The 23,488-nt window shown below is 43.8% G+C and overlaps 1 long non-coding RNA gene across 1 annotated transcript in view; it reads left to right on the forward strand.

Annotated features, from left to right (window-relative positions):
- LOC311241788 overlaps positions 1-22,397 on the forward strand; it is a 587,847-nt gene extending 565,450 nt beyond the window's left edge. The window contains exon 3 of the long non-coding RNA XR_014620576.1: positions 22,330-22,397. This is a non-coding gene — a long non-coding RNA (uncharacterized lncRNA). The remainder of the gene's footprint in view (positions 1-22,329) is intronic.
- The last annotated feature ends 1,091 nt before the right edge of the window (positions 22,398-23,488 follow it).

The following is a 23,488-nucleotide window of genomic DNA, read 5'->3' on the forward strand; positions in this document are numbered from 1 at the left end:
GGCCATGCAGCGATCCCAGCAGGCTAACGCAGCAGTTAACAGCTGACTGGCTAACCGTAAGCTAAGCAGCTATCAACTGAACCTGTAAACAATGACATAACACTCACCCAGACAGGCCACCGTTCTGAACCTCTCCTCACTTTTTAAGAGAAAAGAGAAAACAAGATGTCAACACCGCTTCACAACGGTGATTTTACCAACACCCGACGGAATCAGCACAATACCAACTGGCCTGTGTAGCTGACTTTTAACATGGATCTGCCGCTATCGCACATCCATGCACATATCCCCTCGTGAAGGAATACTCTCATTTGGATATGAAAGATGGGGCCTTAACACGGTGACAGAGAGAATCCACTCGTCCAAAACACACAGGGATCACCAGTGTTAATGGTCGCGGCCCACTAGTTAAAACTATAATGGTCTTCAGACCAAGGCCTTCTGTCGCCTAGGTGGCTGAACAAAGGACCCTAGCCTGGGGCCGGTTTCCATAAACATTGTCAAGTAGCCCCCATAGCACTAACAGACAAGTGGAGCCTGCCAGCAAACACTACTCACCCAACCTGGAACGCACCGCTTCTCACAACAGCGGCATGTCCGACAGTTCAGCTGTGGCCTGACAGGTTTCACCCCAACAAACACAGCAAGGAACTGCAGTTGAGAAGCATGCAGCGGCGTGCTCCCAATACGAAAACCGGTGGAGGGTTTTTAGAATGATCATCATCTTCTAGACACTCCAGTACGAAGACAATATCGCCGTATTTTCTCAAATAGTGAGAGAGAAAATAAAGATATGATGTCAACGTATCTCCTTCCTTGTAAACAAAAATTTTCTCCACGTCAACTAACAACACGTCAAGTGGGGTACTACCGAGGCACTTCCTTGTGGTGAAAGCGAGAAGGAGGAGAGCAGGTGACCACACACCTGCTTATGAAGGTAAGCTGATGAGGGGTGTGGTCAGACTAATACTGGTATTAAAGGTACATTTGTGGAATTTATTCAGTGCGCATGCACGTACGCGAGGAAGTGCAGTAGTGATGCCAAGCAGAGCCCCTAATGAAACAGAACCACTGTTTGGCGTTGGTGTGTCATTATAACTAGGGATGCACCGAATGGGAAATTCTTGGCCGAAACCGATACCGAAAATAGGAAACAGTTGGCCGAAAACCGAATGCCGAAAAGCCGAAAATGATTCATATAAATATATATATACGTTTTTTTTAATTTTTTTTTAATTACCTGATTATGGCAAAAGACATGATTATGGCTAAACTTAACTTAAATAATATTAATAATCACTTATGGGCCCATAAAACATTTATTCATCACTTTTGAATGCATACATTAATTCCAGACTGTTAAGACTAAAAGACTACAACGATTGATGACGACTTCCTGTCCTCGCATTTCCATTTCCGGTTTAATGATACATTTTCAACAACAGATTGCTGCTAATTAAACACTTCATTTAAACGGAGTAACGTTAACGTTATGTCGAGTTCATACGTGTAGTGTAGTATGAACTCGTCATAACGTTAACATTACTCAGTGTCCACTGTTGCTGCCACCGTTGCGTCGCAGATGGATGGTACACTGTTAGCTCCGTAGCTAATCCGCTCCTAGACTACTGATAGCAGTACCGTTAACGTCGGAGCTGATCAATACTCTGGTTTTTTCTAATTTAGTTTAGGAGTTAGTTATCACAGGCTGTAGAATGCAGGAAGAGCTGCCAAGCTGCTCACGTTACATGTTGCGCATGCTACCGGTATGTCTGTAGTCGCGTTTTGATGACGTCATCACAACAACACGTTATTTGACTTTCGGTCATATATTTTCGGTGCTAAAACCCTTTCGGCCCAAAGCCGAAAGAGCCTTTTTAACCATTTCCGGCCGATAATTTTCGGTAGCCGAATTTTCGGTGCATCCCTAATTATAACCATGATTAATGCCTTTATTCGTTTAGTTCGATTGGCTACCGGGTATGATTTGTAGAGGCAATCTATTTTGTTGTCGGTATTAGGTAGCCTATATGAATTTCATAAAATAGCAGCCATAGCCTACATTATGCAACAGTAACTTGCGCATATATAATAGCACATGGCACAGCCCTGCACAGTAAACTAACTTGATCATTAATCTAGCTGTTGTATCTTTACGCTTATGAAAACATTAAATAATATGTATAGGCTATAGGCCATCGCTTTGCATTAATAGCCTATATTCTCAAATAGCATTTAATGGCTATCCGACTCCTCGCTATCCTCACGGACGGACCAGTATACTTTATATCATATCATATTCCTATGTCTCCAAGGAATCGTGGGGCTCTGGGGAATAAAGGTTGGGAACCCCTGCTATAGCCCATATGATCCTTTATAATGTTATAGGCTATTTCATTTACAGTTTACTCTATCAGCCTACCCAGCATGTAATACGTTCTTTGTTAGAACTCAACTCTCAAAGGCTTTGACATTGTAAAACTAAATAAGTGGAATTCTGTAAGCTGAATACAAGTCATATCACCCACACGATATATGCTACCTGTATCCAGAGCATGTATGCTTTTCATTAATTTAAGACACATTTATTGCAAGGGTTTTGTAATACACATAAACTCAACAAATAACCTCTGTTCTCGTTGCAATGCGTTTTTTATTCTTTCTTATACAGTAGGAAGGGGGAAGAACACTATATTGTGCCTGTTATGCTTACACCTTCGAAATTCCACTTATTTCGTTTAACAATGGCAAAGCCTTTTAAATATAATCAAAACGTTCTCGTATTTCTGCAATCTATGCGCAAAGTAATAACGAGTTGAGTTACGCGGAGCACAGTCAGTACACCCTGTATATTCCGATAACGCTATATATAAACCATGCTGCATTCATTCAGAAGAAAAGCCCTATTATTCCAAATGCTATTTATAGGGTTTTGACAATAATTACACTACTGTTGCTATTTTACAATTACAGAACACGTCAGTCAAACTAATGAACGAAAGCTTATTTCCGCATTGAAACGAATGCATGAAACTGATGAGAGCATATGCCGTCCATCTGCAGTATCCATATTCTACCGCTGGGCGCCAGGTACGCATGCCCTGAGCTGTGCGTAAATATACGCACAAAGTCAAGCACAAGTTCAAATTGATAAGTCCCACACTTTGCTAAGAAATTATCGTACGCACGGGTTACTTATTCATTGCGTGATGTCAGTTCAGCTTGGAGAAGGACGATGTTGTTGACTTTAGAGTTCCTTCTGGTTTTACACCACTTCTGTCTCTGTTGTAGGTTGAGAAGATATTCTTTCCTCCATCTTGTCCAAAACTCGTTGGCCAAATACTGAACTCGGCGCCACCTCTTTTGTAGGTAGAGAGCTTGTTTGATGAATTGTCCAGGTGGGGGCAGCATGATGGTAGATTTCATCGTTAGAATGTGGTTCGGGGTTAAAGGGTCAGGTCCGGATGCGTTGTTCAGAAACTCAGCGGAGAGCTGCCGGCTATTGATTATGGACATGACTTCGTACAGGTAAGTCCGGAGAGAGGTGCTGTCAAGCCTTTGTGAGGACTGGTCCAGAATGGTAGTCAGTATGCTTCTTATCGTTCTTATGAGCCTCTCCCATATACCGCCCATGTGACTTGCCGCAGGAGGATTCATGAGAAACTCAACATCCCAGAGCCTTCAGTCTTTCTTCATCCATTCCCTTCATAACTTCTGTAAATTCTCTTCTCGCAGCAACAAAATTGGTTCCTTGATCACATCTGAGTTGGCGCACGTTTCCTCTGATCGCAATGAATGATCTGAGTGCATTGATGAATGAGTCAGTAGTCATATTGTCAACCACTTCTATGTGAACGGACCTTGAACATAGACAGGTGAGTAAGTCCATATCTTTTTAGATCTTTTCTTCCTTCTTTAACGCAGATTGGGCCGAAGCAATCTATCCCGGTGTAGGTGAAAGGTGGAGTTGCTTCCATCCGATCTTGAGGTAGGTCGCCCATTCTCTGTTCTTCGTGGGGTCGTTTATACATTCGGCACTTGACACATCTGTAGAGGTGCGACGAGACAGCGTTGCTGCATCCCATGATCCACCATCCATTAGCTTTGAGTGCGTTTGTTGTCATTCCACGCCCTTGGTGCTGGATCTTTTCGTGGTGCTGTTTGACGAGTAGGGATGAGATGTGGCTTTTCTGTGGAAGTATTGCCGGATGTTTTATGTGTGGGTGTAGCGCTGCTTGACCTAGACGTCCTACCACCCTGAGGATCCCGTCTTCGTCCAGGAAGGGACTTAGCCTCTGCAGCTTACTTTCTTTGGTCTTGGCAAGTTCCTGCTTTTGCTTGAGTTTTTTTATCTCAGCTGGGAAGGCCTCTTCTTGAGCAAGCCTAATGATAGCAAGCTCAGCTTCTTTTCTTTCTTCGATACTTGTATTTTCGTTGGTGCGTTCTTTCAGACCTTTATGTTCTTTGGCCATTTGCTGTAACCTTGCCACTGTCTTTACAGCTCTTGTCCAGTCAGAGAACTTCTTCAGGTTGCCTAGTAAAGATCTCTCTTCTTTTGTCTCAGTGTTACACACGAGAGCCTTGCGAAGTTCAGGATCATCTTCGTTGACCTCTCCCTTCTTGCATTCTCTGAGGAGTGGACCTTTTTGGGCCGGTGAACCAGTTTGAGGACTTAAGTTGATCTGCAGTCAAACCTCGAGAGGCGTGATCCGCGAAGCAACATAGGACCACTGTTCAGGTTTTGTACTTGACTTAATTCTTTCTATACGGTTGGCTATGAAGATTTGAAATCTTCTGGCATCGTTGTTTATGTAGCAAAGAACAACTTCGGAATCCGTCCAGAAGGACTCTTGTAGATCTTGGATTTCGAGCTCATTCCGGAGCATGTCGCTGGTTCGAACGGCAACAGCTGCTCCACATGTAGTTCTCCGAAGTCCATGTCTTGTTCTTTAACTGCAGCACATTCTTCTTCTGGGATGCTTGCCAGTTTGCTGTTAGAGACAAACTTGTGCAGTCTCAACCTCCCAATGCTGCAGAGTTCTCTTGACTCTTTGACAAGTCGTATGGCTTTGTCTTCACGTTCCACGCTTGCCAGACCGTCGTCCACATAGAAATCCCTTTGGATGAAGCGTCTGGTTTCTTTGTTGAACTGGCCTTTTCCATGCACTGCCAGATGTTTTAGGCCAAAGTTGGCACAGCCAGGGGACGAGGCTGCTCCAAACAGGTGGACCTTCATTCTGTAAACTGAGGGTGCTGTATCCATTCGGCCATTCGCCCACCATAAGAAGCGTAGACAATCTTGATCCTCTTTTCTTACTTGAAACTGGTGGGAAATTCTATGTCTATGCGACAGGGCCCTTTCGGAAGCGGCACAGGACACCAATCAGTGCATTTGTTAGGTCAGGACCAGTGAGCAGATGGTCATTGAGGGAAGTCTCTCGGAAGCGGGCAGAACAGTCAAATACGACGCATATTTTTCCTGGCTTCTGCGGATGATACACCCCGTGATGAGGTATGTACCAGGCTGGGCTGTTGTCTATCTCTTCCTCAGGGACTCTTTCTGCGTCACCACGGGAGATGATATTCTCCATAAAGGTACAGTAGTCCTTGTAGTAATTTCCATCTTTGTTCAGTCTTCTTTCGAGACCCTTCAGGCGGTGAATCGTGCTGATCTTGTTGTTAGGTAGCACTGGTCATTCCCTTTTGAACGGCAGGGGCATCTCATAGTGACCGTTTTCCTTCTGTGTGATATTTTCTTTCATCTTTGACAGGAACTTCAGGTCATCTTGTGAGATGGGATTATCTTCCTTGGACCTTTCTGAGGTGTCGGACTCTAGGACCTTTAGGATTTCTGTAGGCGTCACTTCTTTCACTTTGAGCCGATTTACATAGTGTACTTCTGTTCGAAGGTTGATCGAAGACTCAACATCCGGTGTCACTTGTTTTACCTTTATATGATGACTCGTTCCAACTGCATCTCCAAAGTCAACACAGGGACTTCCACATCCCACGATGCTCCATCCTAGGTCCGTCCGTTGTGCATAGGGCTGGTTCGATTTGCCAGATACAACTTCCCTTGGTAGAAGTGCTTGGGAGCAGTTGTACCCGATGAGCAGGCCTACTTCGCAGTTCAACAGAGGTGCTATGTCTTTCTGAAGGTGCTCCAGGTGGGACCAGGACTTTTCTTTTTCTCTTGTTGGAATGTGAGCTCTGTTGACTGGGATGAACTCTCTTGTATAGGCTGGTGGAAGGGATATCATTTTGCCTGTATTGTAGCCACGGACTTGTAGATTGCTCACTCTTAGGGAGTTTACTGTCGAGGTTGCAGTCATCGTGGTGAGTTGTAACTTGATCTGGTCTTTGTTGGCTTTCAACGTGTCAGCGACTTCCCTTAGAATGAAGGTCGAGTCGCTCTGGGAGTCCAGCAGCGCGTACACAAGGACTTCTTCTGCTGGACAGGTTGTTGATGAGAGCCAGACTGGGATTATTGCAGAGGTGATCGCGCCAACATTACCAACGATAGCTCTGTGAGTTGTAGCCGCTGTAGTGGGTATTTCAGGAGGCGTCGATTTAGGTTCCTCTTTACCTTGATCTTCCCTTTCTCTGACGTGTGTAGGTTTCCTGTATTCCTTGGCTCTATCCGAGTGCAGGGATGTAGGGTGCCGCTTGTGGCACACGTCGCACTCACTCCTTCTGCTACAATTCTTTGAGAGATGGCCAGGCTTAAGACAACCGAAACACAGCTTGTTTTCTTTAACGAAGGTGGTTTTCTCTTGTTCTCCTTCTTTCATGAACCTTCTGCATTTGAGCAAGGTGTGTCCATCCTTCTTGCAGAAGACACATGTCATGACCGCCTTCTCGTTTGAGCTTGTAGCCAGTACTTTCACTCCAACGGTCCTATTCCTTCTTTCCTTTGGGTGCTCTGCTTCGCCTTGCTTGATTGAATGCATGGAGGTAATTGGGTGACAGGCGATCCTCACTACGTAAATCAGGAATGCAATGAACTGGCTGAAGGTTGGGAAATGGCTATTCCGATCTTCCATTTCAACTGACTTTCGACTCCACCTGGCCATCAACCAGTCTGGAAGCTTGGAGATAATCTTCCTATTCTCGTTACAATTGTTCTGTGAGGATAGGGGTTCTTGTGGAGCCCAATAGCGAACACAGGAGTAGAGAGAATGGAGCGGTTTAGGGTGTTTTAATTGTTTCCCCCCAAGCAGACAAGAATCACATGCAGGAATGGGGATGAATGTTCTTGGGGGGGTAGCACAGGGGTACTCCTTGTGCAGTATGAGAGAATGGTCCTTGAGCAGGTGCACTCCTCGTGCAGTATGAGAGAATGTTCCTTGGGCAGGTGCAGTGCGGGAGGAAGGTAGACACCGGCTGTATCGGGGTTGAGAACAGGAACTCCGTAGTCCAGCACCAGGGGTCCAGATGGGCACGCTGGAACGGAGGTCCTTGGGCACAAGAGAGGGAGGTTAGAACAGGGAATAACAACAAGAGCGGGTAGCAGGGCTTCAGGTCGAGACGTCGTACCTGGGAAGGCAGTTTAACACTGCGACACCGGATGACAGGATCTGCCAGTTGATATAGGAGCCTCTTGATTAGGTGATCCCTTGCAGCCGCGCTGATTGCTCCTCATCTGGCAGGCTCGAGCCCTGATCGTGACACGTTCAGTATTTCCAGGGCTTTTATGTGAATCATAGCCGCCTCACAACTGCGGAGAAAATCAACGAAACTACTGAGCTCGAGGCTGTCTTTGTGTCCGATCTTGGGCCACGCGTTGAGCTTCTCTCTATAGGACTGTGCGATAGTGAATGGGTTTCCATACCTCTCGTTCAAAATCTTCCACGCCGCAACATAAGCGTTCTCTGTGCCGAGTAGGAAATAGCCATCGATCGCCTTTCTCCATCTACATACTTGCGGAGATAGTAGATCTTTTCATTTTCCTGGATGTTCTTCTGATCTATCAGAGTTTGAAATGATAGTTTCCAGTCACCGTACAGTACTGGATCCCCTTTGAATACTACAGGTTCAGGAATGGGGATTCTGTTTGAACTCACTGCATCTGCCAGGTTCCTGACGAGCTCTGAAGTACTTTCACCCAGGAAGGGGACTACAGTTGTTGGTGCAGAGAGCACATACGGGGAAGGAGGACTTGTAGGAGCAGGCATTTGGTTGACTGTTCTCCTCTCACTATCCACTTTGATGTTTAGCTTCTCTTCTTCTGTTGTCGCCACTTGGTCGTACACTTGGACTCTCGCTTGGGCTGCATTTAGACTTTTCATTTCCTCCAGTTGCTGTACCCTTCTTTTCCTTTCATCCAGATTCTTTGGAGGGCTGTATGCTGCAATACCAATTGAGCTTTGATTGTAGCTTCCTCTTTCTCTTGCTGCATTCTTCTTTTCAACTCTCTCTCCAAGCGACGCCTCTTCCAGGTCATTTTGTATTTTTAGGAAATCCCTGAACATGATATTGCATTGGTTTGATAGATTATTAGTTACTGGGTATTTCAAAGTACCTCATATTTGGTGCCATTTTGAAGCTAACAACTAGGGCTTTCCAATGATATAAAATAAGTGTGTGATTATCATCATAATTTGTATTGTTATGGTTCATATGTAGTTGCACTTGAACTTGTTGAAATTAAACTTGGAAGATAAAAATTTATTAAATGAACTTTCCTTGCTAATGATTTATGTATAATGAATGGAATGTAGACAATCTTGTTGGCAATATAGAACAGCTGACAGATTAGAAATAGCATCTATTGTTCAAAAGTTATTAATTAATTAATGAAACTAGATTAGATAAAAAAATTATTAAAAATATTTTTTTTACATATTGTGATGGTAATTATAAAACTTTCATGTGTGTGTTAAACATTTTCTTCAAACTTACCCCATTCTCTTCATAGAGCCTTGTCTTTCCCCATATGCTTTGCCTTCTAGAAGCATTTTTCCTGGGTAGAGAATGACTAGCTCTTCCTGGATCTCAGCCGGTGTTGTTAGCATCGGCGCTAGCATGGGAGCTAGTTCAAGCATCTGGTCATTGTCGTCAATTCTAGGTTGATAAAATGAGATATGTTACATATAGGAATATGACCCACTAATGAATACACTAAATACAGCAATGTGGCTATTTGAAAACACTGCATTTGCGAAATAAATACGTCAACTCTGTTGCCGTTAGCCGTGCGTTAGCTCGCAGCTAGCACTGATGCTAGCTCATCACAGCAACGTTTCCTGGGGTAAAATTGGTACTCGCCCACGGACCCGGTACATTTCAAAACAAGCTTTTTGATGGAAAATATGACCAGAATCTCTGGAAAAACATCGCACAAACACTATAGGCGGTCATAAAAGTTAACGAATGCTATAAGAAGTCCAACAGATTAGTATAAACAGTACTTACACGGTCGTTTCGAAATGTATAGCAGAGCGCAATTCCCCGGAGAAATTTACACTGCGACTGCCAGCTCTGGGGAAAACTACCAAAAAACTTGCGCTGCCGTCGACGGAGACTTTTATAGACTTTCGGTCAGAGCTGCGGATTGATACTTGCTGTGTGTGTGGGGGCCGGTGTTCCTAATATGGTCACAAAAAATGGTGTCCCTCCGCCAAAAAATGGCTGAACAGTGCGGATATGAATAGACAGCGCACCATCTGTACGGCGCCGTGTCGGTGGATTTGGAAGAGCTGCTGCTTCTTGTTCGGCTATCTGTTTTTTAGCTTCCTCTGCCCGCCGCTGTATTTCTCTTTGTTCTTGGTCTTGCTCTTTTGTTAGCTTGAGAACAGCTTGGCCTGCAGCGGCATCAGCAGCAGCTTCTTGATGTCTTACTGTGGACCCATTTGATCGTACAGAGGTCTTCTTTGAGTTAGAGAAGAGAGAGTGGTTGCTTCCTTCGAATAGAGAACCGTCTTCAGGATAGTCATCTTCTTCTTCAGGTGTATGTCCATACAGTCGGCTTGAGGCTCTTTTGCAGATGAACAGGGATGTTTGTGAGCACAGATCGACTCTCCGACGGGTTTCCTGATCTGGCATTTCAACTTGTCGTAATTCTTCATATGCACGCTGGACGTCAGCGGAGAAACCACAGGTTTCAGTAATGACTGTTTCGAGTTCCTTAGTTACTATCTCAGTTTGCGATAGTATCTCCTTGGCGCCTCTCACATTTCTTTTCCATCTCTTATATACGAATTGGAACCTTCGTTGGAGTCCTATAATTTTCTCTTCTTGCATCTCTCTGCCCTTCTCTGTCAGAGTTATGATTCTCTAACTTTTTCTTGTATTCCTTTCAGCAGCGTCGCCATCTTTACACTTTTCAGGCTGCTCTTGGGAATCTTCTTTGTTTCTGGGTTTATCCCTAACCTGGTCGATAACCTGCTCCTTTTGAGCTATTGTATCATTGTTGCCTTGTTCTAGCTCAGTAATCTCTCCTTTACGTGACATGTTGTAGGCTATATGTAAATGTCAAGTGAATATGTGAGGATAATAAGTGTATAAGCCTTACTATTATTACTTGATGTGCGATTACTTAATTAATTGCTTAGTTATAAATGTAGACTTATTTAACCAAGCTAGTTTACTTATTTAACTAGTGTTACGATGGAGGTAGGTAGAATACAGTTTTGCAGAGAGGGAAAGGTATGGAGGAGGCAGAGACGAGGTTTGAAGTTTGGAGAGAGAGTTTACTGTAGAATCCAGTGTGATACAAAGAACAAACAGAAACTACTTAACCACCTACTCAACAAATCAACAAACACTAACACTTACTATAGGAACAAAACAACAAACACTAACACTTACTATAGGATGACAGCACAATACGGCGAGGACAGGAAACGGGGAAGGAGACAGGAGGAATGTCGCCACAAGGAAGGGGGGACAGACAGACACCTAAATACCCTGACTAATTAACAAACAGAAACACCTGGCCAACACAGAAACACAACAACCTAGACACCAGTCAATGACAAACACAAAAGCAACTCATGACAACCCAACAGTACACCACATCACACAAGGGAAGGGAAAGTCAACAACAGTACACACCATGACACCACATTAATCATACTATTAATTATTGTTAACACAGTAGTCAGGATGTCCAGTGTACTGGAGAGCACCGTCTGTGGATGGCCACCAGAGGGTAGGAGACCAATGTTGGATGGAGGGCATTGCCCACTGTTAGGTGGAGGGTACTGCCCAATGTTACCATCCTGCCCAGTCCAGCCAGGACCGGGCCTAGGATCATGACAGTACCCCCCCCTCAACGGGGGGCTTCCAGACCCCCGAAAACAACGTCCATAAGCAGGTGAGGGAGGAAGCCGGAACCCCGGAGAGGACCCAGGGAGAGGACCCGAAGAAGAGGGACCAGGAGGCTGAACGAAAAACCCAGGAGGGGCATAGCAGCCAGGGGGGTTGAAAACGGGCGCAGATGCCCGGAGAGGGGGGGGTGGGGACGGGAACAGAGGCCCGGGGAGGAGGACTGGACCTGGGAACAGAGGTCCGACGAGGGGGGGTGGGGATGGGCACCGAGACCCGGGGAGGGGGACTGGACCTGGGAACAGAGGCCCGACGACGGGGGGTGGGGACAGATGTAGAAGCCCGGGAAGGGGAGCTGGCCCCCGGAGTCGGATCCCGGATGAGGGGCCCTCCAGCCGCCGGACCAGGGACCGGTTCGGGAGAGCCGGAACGGAGGTGCGGCGGCGACGACCCCCGGAGCAGGATCCCACGCAGGCCCCGGCGAAGACCACGGTGAAGACCACGGCGGGGACCAGGACGCCGATCACGACGCAGAGCTGGACCATACGGGGAGCCAGGATCCGTCGAGGATCCGGGAGCCGGCACGGCAGCCGGACCAGGTGTAGAGGTTGGGCAGGGCGTGGAGACCGGACCGGTCTTGGCGGCGAGGCGTGGTGTAGGATCCGGGGATGAGGAGGCAGGATCCGTCGAGGAGCCGGGAGCCGGCACGGCAGCCGGACCAGGTGTAGAGGCCGGGCAGGGCGTGGAGACTGGACCGGTCTCGGCGGCGAGGCGTGGTGTAGGATTCGTGGATGAGGAGCCAGGACCCAGAGCAGAGGCTGGACCGGGAGTGGAAGCTGGACCAGCTGTGGAGGCCTTGCTAGCCATACTAGCCTCAGGGGCTAGGCTAACTGTGGGCCCTGGACTCACTGTGGGAACTGTGCTAGCTGGGAATGCCTGGCTAGCTGCCGAGGCTAAGCTAACAGTCGGGGAGAGCCTAGCAGCTCCTGTCCCGATAGCCCTCCTAGGCCTGCTAGCTGCAGAGACCTGACTAGCTTGGGACATCTGGTCCGTCTCAGCTACTAGGCTCACCCTGAACCTGGAGCCTATTCTAGCAGTGGAGACTGTGCTAGCTGGGGACATCTGGTCCGTCTCAGGTACCAGACTCACCGTGAACCTGGTGCCTAGGTTAGCAGTGGGCGTCTGGTTAGCTACGGTAGCAGGGCTAACAGGTGGAACTGTGCTAACTGGGGACGGCCGGTTAGCTATTGGGACGGAGCTAACGGGCGGAGCAATGTTAGCTGGGGCCGGCCGGTTGGCTATTGGCACTAAACTAACGGGCGGAGCTATGTTAGCTGTGGACGTCTGGTTAACTGTATGAGCGGAGCTAACGGGTGGAGCTGTACCAACTGTAGACGTCTGGCCATCTATGGTGGCGGAGCTAACAGGCGGAGCTGTGCTAACTGGGGACGGCCGGTTAGTTATTGGCACGAAGCTAACGGGCGGTTCTGTGTTAGCTGGGGACGGCCGGTTAGCTATCGGCACGAAGCTAACGGGCGGAACTATGTTAGCTGGGAACATCTGGTTAGCTGTATGAGTGGAGCTAACGGGTGGAGCTGTACCAACTGGGGACGTCTGGCCATCTATAGTGGCGGAGCTAACAGGCGGAGCTGTGCTAACTGGGGACGTCAGAACAGCCTCAGCGGCTGTGGGGGGCTCTAGGCTGACCGTAAGCCTGAGAACAGTCGGCAGGCTAGCTACCCTAGCCTCCGACTTATGCTTCTCCATGAGGACAGTAACATGTTCAGCCATCTCCCACATCGCTGGCTGCAGTGTCGGAATCTCCGTGGCGACCTGGTCGATCTTCCGGAGCAGGAACCCCCACTTGGCCAGTGAGTAGTGCTCCATGTCACCGGCCATCAGGCTCTGGACGACCCGAATGGTATCGCTTGCCCTCTTTGCTGTATTCATTACTGGTGGCGACATTCTGTTACGATGGAGGTAGGTAGAATACAGTTTTGCAGAGAGGGAAAGGTATGGAGGAGGCAGAGACGAGGTTTGAAGTTTGGAGAAGGGAGTTTACTGTAGAATCCAGTGCGATACAAAGAACAAACAGAAACTACTTAACCACCTACTCAACAAATCAACAAACACTAACACTTACTATAGGAACAAAACAACAAACACTAACACTTACTATAGGATGACAGCACAATACGGCGAGGACAGGAAACGGGGAAGGAGACGGGAGGAATGTCGCCACAAGGAAGGGGGGACAGACAGACACCTAAATACCCTGACTAATTAACAAACAGAAACACCTGGCCAACACAGAAACACAACAACCTAGACACCAGTCAATGACAAACACAAAAGCAACTCATGACAACCCAACAGTACACCACATCACACAAGGGAAGGGAAAGTCAACAACAGTACACACCATGACACCACATTAATCATACTATTAATTATTGTTAACACAGTAGTCAGGATGTCCAGTGTACTGGAGCGCACCGTCTGCGGATGGCCACCAGAGGGTAGGAGACCAATGTTGGATGGAGGGCATTGCCACTGTTAGGTGGAGAGTACTGCCCAATGTTACCATCCTGCCCAGTCCAGCCAGGACCGGGCCTAGGATCATGACAAACTAGGCAGGTTGACTTATCTAAACCAGGCTAGTTGACTTATTTTAACCAAGCTGGTTTACTTATTTAAACCAGGCTAGTTTACTTATTTAACCAGGCTAGTTTACTTATCTTAACCAAGCTGGTTTACTTATTTAACTAGGCTGGTTGACTTATCTAAACCAGGCTAGTTGACTTATTTTAACCAAGCTGGTTTACTTATTTAAACCAGGCTAGTTGACTTATTTAACAAAGCTAATCTCCCTTTTTATCTACATGTATCAAACACTTTTAAACCTCAAATCGCTTATTTCAATACATGCATGAATGGGAATCTAGGCTACAGAAAGTAAAATGCTTCAAAAAACATTTCAAAACACATGGACAAAGGCGACACCTTGTGGTTGTGTCTCACTTCTCTCACCCTTCTAGTACATTTACAATATTACCCTTTGTTAGATCACTACTTCTTATAAGTGTCCAACCTTATGGCTTTTTTGCAAATATATGGTGAAGAATGTGAGTTTAAACTTTACGCAGATGCCGTCATTCCACGTGTGTAGTTTGATGAGCGATGACTTGAACACCGGCGCCATCTTCTGGTTTTACACCGTGGTCCATCCCACGCACTGCTTCATGACGAGCGAGACGAACACCGGCGCCATCTACCTTCCACTTGACTTCGCGTTGACAGTTAAGATTTTACTGTGACATCCTCTGGGTACGACGCAATTAACACAAGTAGATTTCTTGAACTGATTTTAATGAAGCTTTGTCCAATCTCCATCCAAACCGTAAAATCTGTACAACATACAAATGCATACAAAATGATACCATTAGCAATTGAAAGTCCATCAAAACCATAGCTAAAACATCAACCGTCACAACAAATCATCATCCATAACAATCAATACCTTATTGGCTGCGTGCCAGTATAAGAGAACATCGATACGTTCTGGTGTTGTGTCTTTAATCTTTGTCTTGGTAGATTGTCTTGTTAGGTTGTCTTGTAGACAACTATCTTTTACTTGTTGGGATTGACAGAAAAGTCAATATATCCATCCCTCAGTCATGTCGGGACTCAAGAGAAGGAAGGCGGAAACACGTCACTGGATATTAAGTGGAACCAAGTCTTGTGAGACTAAAATAATTGCACAAACAAAGAGAAATCATGCGCCACTCATATCTTATATAAACCCATATGAAATACAATGAAATACAATCATGTGTATTATTATTAATATGCAAAAATAAGCATATAAAATTGTAAACGAATATAACTATATTAACCAACTGTTAACCATAGCTGCAGTTACATTATCTATTGCAATAAGATTTGCTTGCTTAATTTCTTGCACCAGGTCATTAACATAAAGGGCGAACAAAGTGGGAGAAAGCACATCTCCCTGTTTTACACCGAATGGGGAACCAGCCGGTCCTAACAGCATTCAGCTGCAGACAGGCAGATGGGGCCTTATACAGGCTTTTGATAGCATTATAAAATAGACCATCAATACCAGAACAAATTCATTTATAATCCAAAAGCTCTCTATTAATCCAGTCAAAGGCTTTTTTAAAGTCAACGAAACAAACTAATGTATTCTTGCCCTCGTCCAATCTGGCTCTCACCACCGATGATAAAACAAAAACATGATCAATACAAGCTCTCTTAGCCCTAAACCCATTCTGCTCATCCACCAACATTTCATTATATTCTAAGTATTTATTTAATCTATTATTAAGAACACTTGAATATATGCTAGACTGTAACTTTTTGGGGGGGGGGGGGGTTGTATTTACATTTTTTATTGCTATTTATTATTTCATTTTTTCAGGTTGGTTTTCCTATCCTTTTCGTTTTGAATCACCAATCATGTGATGTGGAAAACATATAAAAAGACGGTATGAATAATCCGTATAGTTTTGTTTTTGTATCATATGATGTGGAAAACATGTAAAAAGATTGTATGAATAATGGAAAATGTAATAAAGAAAGTTTAAATAAAAAATAAAATAAAAAAAGAACACTTGAATATAATTTATAAACTGTACTGATCAAACTAATACCTCTGTAATTTTGTGGGACTCTAGGTCAGCTTTTGCAGATTTGGTGATGGGCTTAATAATGGACTTGTTCCATATCGAGGGGATGGTGCCGGTGTGAAAACAAGTTTGATATAAACAGTGTAATACATTCAAGGTCTTATTATACATACATACATCTGATTAGCACTATTACTCAATAGTAGCACTAATGAATATATTCTATATACCCAGTTTAATCACCTGTACATTGTAGGGATGTCCCGATCGCCTTTTTTTGCCCCCGATCCGATCCCGATCATGTGATTTTAAATATCTACCGATTCCGATCGTTCCCGATCCGATCTTTCACATTAGTAATCAATTTTGACGCATTTGTGTCAGAAACTGGCGGAGCAAGAAGCCCCTCTGTTGCCTATAGTCCGGGGCGCGAGCGCGGCGGCTCTTGTTATTTACATTCAGTGCTTCATATGAGAAATATTAAAAGTTTCAATATATGTTTGCACATTAGTATACATTCAGTGTTCGACTTACGTAATGATTAGCTCCATTCTGGTCTGAAACGCCGACGATAATTCTCAGTCACACAGCAAATAATTGCCGTTATCTGAAAAGTTAGTCTGAAAACTCCGCCTCCTGCTGCGTTTTTTTTGAGTTTTTCCTCCACGCGAAATGTCCTCCTTGCAAACATTGCAATTGCTGTTGGACTGGCTTGACTTTCTATTTTAAAATGCTTAGTTACAAACCTCTAGCAGCTGCTCAAGTCAGTGGATAACGTTTCGGGGAGCAACGTGTTGTTGTGATGTGAGCGTCTAAAATTAAAGGGAAAGTGTTTGTTGCAACGGTGTAAATTAAAGGGGATGTGTTTGTTGTGGACAATTATTCTGCTCTGTGTGACAATAAATACATTAATGATATATTATATGTAATTTAAAACCAAAACTAAGGCCTCCGTATGAGTTTAAGACGTGAACAACATGGTCATGTTTGTTGAAAAAAAAAAAAAAAAAAAAAACTTTTTTTGACTAAGCTTGCCGATTTTTATTAAAAAAGATTCCCGATCCCGATCCTCTGAAAAGCACGTGATCGGCGCCGATCCCGATCACGTGATCGGATCGGGACATCCCTAGTACATTGTATATTACTTTAGCACTTTACTGTTACAGTTGCACTCTGGTTGAAGGCCAAACTTCTTTTAGTTGTACTGTACAACTGTACTAAGTGCTGTTTAATGACAATACATTTGAATTAAGGCTGTCAAATATATCGCGTTAATATTGCGTTAACTCCCGATTCTATTAATGCCACTAATTTTTTTAACTCAAGATTAACACATTTTTTTTTTTTTTTTTTTTTTACCAGACTTCACTCAGGTGTATTATTGATGCTCTCATTGATACTGTGTGTGTGTGTGTGTGTGTGTGTGTGTGTGTGTGTGTGTGTGTGTGTGTGTGTGTGTGTGTGTGTGTGTGTGTGTGTGTGTGTGTGTGTGTGTGTGTGTGTGTGTGTGTGTGTGTGTGTGTGTGTGTGTGTGTGTGTGTGTGTGTGTGTGTGTGTGTGTGTGTGTGTGTGTGTGTGTGTGTGTGTGTGTGTGTGTGTGTGTGTGTGTGTGTGTGAGTGAGTGAGTGAGTGATATAGAGAGAGAGGGGGGTGAGAGATGAGGAAGGGGCAAAAGAGAAAAAGAGCTGGGAGAGTGTGTGTGTGAGGGAGAGTGGGGGGTGTGTGATTAATCAGCCCTTGTGTGTGTGTTACAAGTTCCTAACGTTTTCTTTCCCCTATTATTTCATGCACACTTTATTCATTGTTTTAAATTATTATTTTCTTTTAAGTTATTTTGTGCATCACTCTGTTTTGAATTTGATGCAAATTTGCAATGCATGAGGGTCATCCTTTTGTGTTAAATGGCTGCACAAAGCAAGCATTTGTTGACTTGCATGTTGATAAGGGTATTAAAACTTGGAACTTGAAAAATATCTGTTTAAGGTAAAAAAAAAAATAAAAAAAAAATCGATTAATTTGCGATTAATCGCGAGTTAACTGGACAATCATGCGATTAATCGAGTTAAATATTTTAATCGTTTGACAGCACTAATTTGAATCTAATCTGTTCTAATGGAGGAAGTGGCAGCAAAACCCCTGAAGAGAGAGACATAGAAAGAGAGGGATGGCAGTCTGCCGGTGAGGTGATGAGAGAGAGAGAGAGAGAGAGAGGTCTGCCAGCGAGGTGACGTGACTTCTGACATGAGAGAGAGAAGAGTGGAGAGAGACGGAGAGATATTTATGTTTGTCACCCCTTTGTTTCATCCAATCCATGTTTTAATAAACATCTTTGGACCAATGTGTCCCTAAACTTAAACTAATTGGTGTCGTTGCGTGATTTTTGTTATTGTGAAATTGGTATTAAATTTCATTCTGAGTGGCATTAAAAAGTATTAAAAAGCCTTAAATCTGACTGGGCTAAACCTCCAGATACCCTGTGTAATTCTGATTTTGTGGTTTACTTGTTTAATGAATTTCTGACAAACATTTTCTATAAGAAGAAATGACGAAGTCTTCAGTTGCCAGGCACTTTAATAAGTTAGGACATGATATTTCTGGCTTAAAACACATTTAGAGCAAGTCTTGAGACCACCCAGAGGGGATGACAGAGACAGGCTCTTGCTACAAAGGGAAATATTCACTTTCTGGATTGTTTAGAGCCTAGAGGCCTCAATGAGGAAAATGTTTTGACCTGTTTCATTTGATTATTTCATTTCATTCGATTGTTTATTAATTATTTTTATTTTCATTTATCATTCTTTATATTTATAATTGAAAGACGGCTACTATGGGTCATGAGAGTGTTTATATTTCAGTAGTTTAAGATGTAGGCCTACTCTGTATAATATATATAAATTATAGATATATCTTTTTGATTTACATCTGGTTGTGCTTGTGTAAGTGGTATTTTGTACTCTTGTGCAGATTTCTTGTTGGAATGTGTTGTCACTTCCTATGTTGTCCTGTTTGACTTGTATAAACTTGGTCACTTACCCTTCATGCTTCATGCAAGCCATTCTGAAGAAGGTGTTTTCACACCGAAATGTCATATGATTTCAGGCTGCCAATAAATGTGAAAAACCTGGAGTGCCTGCCTGGACTTGTTTCCCTATTTTTTATCATATCATAGCCGCTAAGCTAACTAACGTTAGCCGTACCCTACACAGCGGAGTGACTCCACGACACCAGTTCCATTAGTGAGGAAAGGGGGGGGGGGGGGGGGTATATTGACGAAGCTTGGTTCAAAGATAACTTCACATGTATTGGCTATTTGTTTCTTTATATTGCTTCATCATGGATCGAGCTCCTCCAGCTTCCAACTCTGTGTTGATATCCTAGTGTGACATCATCAACTACGGCAACTAGGAAGCTCAAAACTCAAACATAATTTTGTCCAGTAAGACTTGAAAGGAGATATTATTTTCTATATATTATCTACTGGCCTAGATCTTTATGCAGTTTTAAAGCACCTTGTCTTTGTTCTGAATGCACTTTGTTCTGAATGCACTTTGTTGTAGTTATCCTACAGAAAAGAAAATGCACTTGACTTTAATGCACATTTTGCTGTATGCAAAGAGAAAATGTTTAAATTGTACAATCTTTCAGCAGTCAGTCTGGAATGAATGTATGCATTAAAAAGTGCTGAATAAGGGTGCCCCAGTGGCGAACCACATAACGCGCTGAGTCGCGGCACGGCCGACCCGGGTTCGATTCCCAGACCCGTCGTTATTTGCTGAATGTCTTCCCCCCACTCTGTCTCCCGTTCCTCCTCTCTCTCTCTCTCTCTCTCTCTCTCTACCTACTGGACTAATCAGGTAGCTGAACAACATTGGTAAAAAATAAATACATTATATATATTTATAATTATATTAATCATATTCTTCGGTTTCGGCCAAGAATTTCCCATTTGGTGCATCCCTACTTACTACCCAGCTTTGTAGTGGGTTGAGGGAATAGTACAGTACGTACGCATATTTAACTCTTCTGCCCCCTTAGCGACTATTTTGTGTTTTTTGCCTATATTTCTTTGTGTTTCTGTGTACAACGATGGCTGTGTTGATTATTATGTCATGAAATTGTGTCCGTTTGCTTATTTTCCATATATTCACAGAATTTGAAAAGATTAGATTTTGAAACCCTCTAACACAAAAGTTAACAATATTAGCTTTCAAACCATCCATAGTGGTTTATTTCTTGCCATTAGGGGGTTAGGGTTAGGGTTAGGGTTACCCAGACAGAAAGATTAGGAGAAGGTAAAATCTCATCCCTGTGCCCGTGCCCACCCCAACACTTGCTCAACAGTCTCCTAACCTAACCCTAATCCCAACCCTAACCCCAACCCCAACCCTAACCCTAACCCTACAAACGGAAATATTTGGAATCTTTGATAGATATGTTGAGTTAGGTTCATAGTGGTATTCATGAAAAAAGAATTGGAACGAAATATTACAAATTAAGTTTTTTATGACCTTGAACGTGATGCAATCTTTTCATGCACTAACGTGACAACTCTGTCAGTTACCTAACAAGGCACAAGGGTTAAGGGGACCGCAAGGATGGTGTACTGGTGGGTGGTGTCTGACCGATTGTGGTGGGCCGGTCTGGGCCAAAAATGCCAGGGCCGATTATTTTTGTCCCAGTCCAGCCCTTGTCCTATGGATATAAATAAATTGGTTAAAGGGCAATGTTATATATTTGATTATTTGGTGAATACTACTGTGGGGGAAAAAGGCTATATATATAGAGAGAGAGAGAATGTTATGTGACCGTGACATTGACTTTATTTATATGTGATAATTATAGATCCTTCAGAAAAAAAAATAACGCACATCCTCCGTTCCTTGGTGATGAGCCAAACTTGTAAAAACAGTAGTACATGAACAAAGCGGGGCTCGCAACTCACTTTTGATGCTCCAAAGGTGTTTAATTGTGACAAAGATAGCAGATACAACGTTTCGACCCTTCCGGCACTTGAAAAAGACCGGGAGGGTGGAAGCGTTGTATCTGCTATCTTTGTCACAATTAAACCCCTTTGGAGCATCAAAAGTGAGTTGCGAGCCCCGCTTTGTTCATAATTGTAGATTATAACTGAAAAGATTTTTATTTGTGTTTGATATTGGTATTATTTGTATTATTGTTTCATTCATTACACAAATGTGAACGAGAGCAACAGCGCCCCCTGTGTTTGATTCTTCACTTCTGCATTGGGTGCAACACTGGGCAGACTGAAAGGTTATAGGGTGGCACTATGCTGGATACTATAAGGTTTTATTACATGGCGTTTTAACATTCGCCGAAATGCTTGATTGTGATTGGTCAATAGCGCTCGGTTGCCCATAGCAGCGGTCTGTTATTTTTCGATAACGGACCGCTGTCAGGGGCAACCGAGCAATAATGGCCGCTGTTCGCAGCTGGAGCAATCAAGCCCACTGACACACACTGCATCAGTGCAATCACGGCTGCCGGCGATAATAATAATAATAACTTTATTTGGGCTGACAGCGGAGCCACAGAACAACTGCGTCTGCATTTGATCTCGTCTTGTCGATGGTGTAAAATGAATTAGGTATATTGTTAGTAAGTTAGCCATGTAATAAGCGGGATAATGTATAGCCTATACACGTTTACGTTTAGAACACCTTGGCGAGGCGCCTATTCTAAACTCCGTGTCGGTCAATTATTTTGCGACAATGACCTCGTAGCTATACATTATCCCTTACATAGCGTGGCACTATGCTGGATACTATAAGGTTATAGGGTGGCACTATGCTGGATACTATAAGGTTATAGGGTGGCACTATGCTGGATACTATAAGGTTATAGGGTGGCACTATGCTGGATACTATAAGACTGTTGAAGGTTATAGGGTGGCACTATGCTGGATACTATAAGACTGTTGAAAGAAACAGGCAAAAAGTTATCATAAATTAATTCATGATCTTGATCTGATAAACATATTACAAACAAATGATCAATAGGCTACTCTTTGGCTAAACGATACATGGAGTAATTGACATGTAATTGATATTGCTAATATAATATCCATTCCATTGAATATATCATTTCAGACTGAATGTCTTTACTAGTGGTCTGTGTACTCTGAATTGCTCCCCAGAACAACACAAACTAGGAACAACATTGATATTGTTACAAGTACAGATACAACCACAATGTCATATTGCAGGCTTATTGGGTTTTATCTCAGTATTTTATTAATGTTGGTCAATTTTCTTGGAGCAGATTCACTTTTAAATCACATCAACAACTACATTTGGAGGATAACATTTTTTTTAGAACTTGAGAAATACAAACTGAACAAATGCAAAACACACAAGATCTGAACTCTTCATTGGTGTACTTCTCTCCTCTCCAGGTACAATCGCTGCATTGCTCCCCAACAACAAGCAGAGATATGAATGAGTCAAGGCCTCACTGCTGTGACCAGTGTGAGAAGAGTTTCAGTACATATGCCAACTTGAAGACACATCAGCGCATTCATACAGGAGAGAAGCCTTACTACTGTGACCAATGTGGAACACGCTTCAGTACCTCTGGAGGCTTAAAAGAACACCAGCGCATTCATACAGGAGAGAAGCCTTACTACTGTGACCAATGTGGATCACGCTTCAGTACCTCTGGAGGCTTAAAAGGACACCAGCGCATTCATACAGGAGAGAAGCCCTATAACTGTGACCAGTGTGAGAAGAGCTTCAGTCATTCTGGAGACTTAAAGACACATCAGCGCATTCATACAGGAGAGAAGCCTTATAACTGTGACCAGTGTGAGAAGAGCTTCAGTCAGTATGCCAACTTAAAGAGTCACCAGCGCATTCATACAGGAGACAAGCCCCACCACTGTGACCAGTGTGAGAAGAGTTTCAGTACATATGCCAACTTGAAGAGACACCAGCGTATTCATACAGGAGAGAAGCCTTATAACTGTGACCAGTGTGAGAAGAGTTTCAGTACATATGCCAACTTGAAGACACATCAGCGCATTCATACAGGAGAGAAGCCTTATAACTGTGACCAGTGTGAGAAGAGCTTCAGTCAGTATGCCAACTTAAAGAGTCACCAGCGCATTCATACAGGAGACAAGCCCCACCATTGTGACCAGTGTGAGAAGAGTTTCAGTACATATACCAACTTGAAGACACATCAGCACATTCATACAGGAGAGAAGCCTTATAACTGTGACCAGTGTGAGAAGAGTTTCAGTAGATATGCCAACTTGAAGACACATCAGCGCATTCATACAGGAGACAAGCCTTATAACTGTGACCAGTGTGAGAAGAGTTTCAGTAGATATGCCAACTTGAAGACACATCAGCACATTCATACAGGAGAGAAGCCTTACTACTGTGACCAATGTGGATCACGCTTCAGTACCTCTGGAGGCTTAAAAGGACACCAGCGCATTCATACAGGAGAGAAGCCCTATAACTGTGACCAGTGTGAGAAGAGCTTCAGTCATTCTGGAGACTTAAAGACACATCAGCGCATTCATACAGGAGAGAAGCCCTATAACTGTG

Source organism: Notolepis coatsorum (genome assembly GCF_963971535.1).
Source record: "Notolepis coatsorum genome assembly, chromosome: 15".
Taxonomy (NCBI): domain Eukaryota; kingdom Metazoa; phylum Chordata; class Actinopteri; order Aulopiformes; family Paralepididae; genus Notolepis; species Notolepis coatsorum.